Genomic DNA, 2,978 nt, shown 5'->3' on the forward strand with positions numbered 1-2,978 from the left:
GTCCGGTTTCGCATCCGCGTTTAAAAACTAAATATTATTGTTGTGAAAATATAAAAGTGACTAAAAAAAGTTGTGAAAATATATATAATGTTATTTAAAAATTGAAAACTGTTGTTTAAAAACATAAATCAAACCCCTCCAAATACTATCTCGAGATTGCATACGTGTGTTATTATTTTAAAATTTATCTCATTCTAAACTCTAGAGTCCTTATTTAACTATTCTTTCACTTTAACTATCTTATAGTGTTTCTCACCAAAAAAAAAAAAAAAAAAAACCTTTATGTGTATTCTAAATTTTTTAGAAATAATAGATAAATTAATTGAGATTAAATTCTATAAGAATGGGGTGTAAAACTCATGTTTTACATCATTTAATAAGTGATTGTCACATCAGTATTTTACTTAAAATTCAATACGTTCTACCACACTTAATAACATCTCGATAGATTCTCAATTTAGTTGGATTTATATATGAGTATTAGAATTGATTGAGTGTGATTATGTTTATTCTTAAATATGTGATAAGATGATGTGGTATGTTGGGATTGAAGGGGTAAAACATGGGTTTTACACCACGTCCTTATAAAATTTAATCTCAAATTAATAATAAGAAGATTAGATAAAGAATTTAGATTGCAATCAAGTTAAAATTTTTATCAATTTAGAAATTATAGGAGAAGAAGATAAAGACAAAAAAAAAAAAAAAAATCTAACAAAATTTCTGCAATTTGATAAAACTTTCAAAATTAAATAAAAAAATATCTATTTTTTAAAAAATCTAAAAATTTTCAGCTTTGAGAAATTTTTGAAAAGAAAATATTAGACATGAACTAAAGATAGATATTATAAGTTATAATTTAATTATAAATAATTCAAAATCATCGGGCATGTTATAATAATTAGCTCTACTAGCCGCAAACTTGCGCGTTGCACGTGATAATTTTTTTTAAGGTGGTTTTGTTAATATTACTAATTTAATAATGAGTAATGTATTTTGTAATCATATTTTTATTTATTATAAGAACAATCATAAATGTAATATAGAAATAATCATAAAATATAAATTTTTGTCGTACCAAAATGAAAATAATACAATTTTTCTCAGAAATTCAAAAGGCAAGTTGACGAAAATATTCATTTTTTAATAAAATTTATTTATAACATTTTGTAAATCATTAAAAAGAACATAAAATTTAGAAATTATACTTTTAGTTTTAAACAAACTTTCTCAAACCTTATTTTTTTTTTGTCTACAATCCAAAAGACCAAAAAATGTAACTAAAAAAATTAATAAAACTTAACAATTATTAATTGGACCAATTAGGATAAAAATTTGTTGTTGATAATCTACTAAGGTTATTTTCTTTGCAGAAATTGTAATTTTGTCCACCCTAAACATATTATCAAATAAAAAATTATTAGCAAAATTTAAGAATTAAATTTCTATACATGCATTGCTATAATAATAATAATAATAAAATTGCAAAAGCTAAAATTTGTCACCTATCTGATTATTTTCGTTTTTTTGGCTAACCTTTGTTTTTCTCTAAATAAATGACATTATAGAGTATTTCTAATATAACTAATAAGAGTACTTTATCCAACACAAAGGATTAAAAAATAAACAAAAATTAGTAAAGTCTCACAGTTTAATATCTAAATTGAGCACTATAAAAAATCATACTATGTAATAGAATAAATACCAAATTACAATAAATACCAAATTATCGAAATCATGCTATGTAATAGAATAATATTATATTTTTATATGCTATATTTAAATCTTTAGAATGCAATAGGATAACATTTAACAATCAAAGAGAACCAACAAAAAATAAAAAAATAAAAACAACAACAATTAAAAAAAAAAAAAACTAAATCGCATTAACCCAAAGTAGAGTTTTAAAGAATATAAAAAATAATTAACCTAAAGCAGAGATGCAAGAAAAATTAAAAAATCCACCAAAAAATTGAGAGAGAGAGAGAGAACCTCTTTTTTTTTTTTTTTTTTTTTTTGTGAGGGAAACTATACATAGAATGGAAGAGATAGTGACAAATTTATAGTAAGAGGGTGTGAATAAGAAAAGACAAAAATAAAGGAAAATGAAGGGAAAGAGGAAGAATGATATTAATTTAGAGGGTAGTGAGAAGATAAAAATGTAAGGGAGGGAAAAATGTTGAAGAAGTAGTGGGGAGATAAAAAGTAAAGGAGGGAGAAAGGTTGAAAAAGTGTAAATATTAAAAAAAAAATAAATGTTAAAAACAATTATAGGAAAATTGGAAAGAAAAAAAATAATGACGTGGAAGTTGATGTGGCTCAACTGGAGCGTAGCAATAATAAATGCTATGCTTCAGTTTTTAGATATATAATAATAATAATAATATATAGAAAAAGATTATAAATTTATAAACATTATAGACATTTTAAGTTGATTTAACGTATATATAATTTAATAAATACGTTAAAATCATCGGGCATGTTATATTATGATTTATAAGTTTTTAAACATGAAGAACTTTCAAAAGGGTCCATAATCTTAGCCAATTATTGTGACAAATCATAATTTTAGTCAATTTCTTATATATTTTCTCTACAATTAAACTAACATTTTAATAATAAAAAATTAAATACATGCAAAAAAAACAAAAATAAAAGCGTGCAATCTGTAACAATTCTCTAATAGAAAATTCAATGATTGATAAAAAAATTTAAAGTAAACAAATACATACTTGTAAGGTTGTAGGTAGAAGAAGAGAAGAATAGAGAAAAAGAACAATATTGTGGGTATTCATTGTGAATTATTTGAGATATATATACACTTTACATTGAAGAAATTGATATAAATAAAAAGTCTAATGTTAATTGAATAGAATTTTATAAAAGACCTTTTTAAGTGTACTACGTTACTGTTACTTTTATTATATAGTATATTATGATATTGTTTAATATCATAATTTTTTTATAACAAAAATCAT

Source organism: Quercus robur, chromosome 2 (genome assembly GCF_932294415.1).
Source record: "Quercus robur chromosome 2, dhQueRobu3.1, whole genome shotgun sequence".
Lineage (NCBI taxonomy): Eukaryota > Viridiplantae > Streptophyta > Magnoliopsida > Fagales > Fagaceae > Quercus > Quercus robur.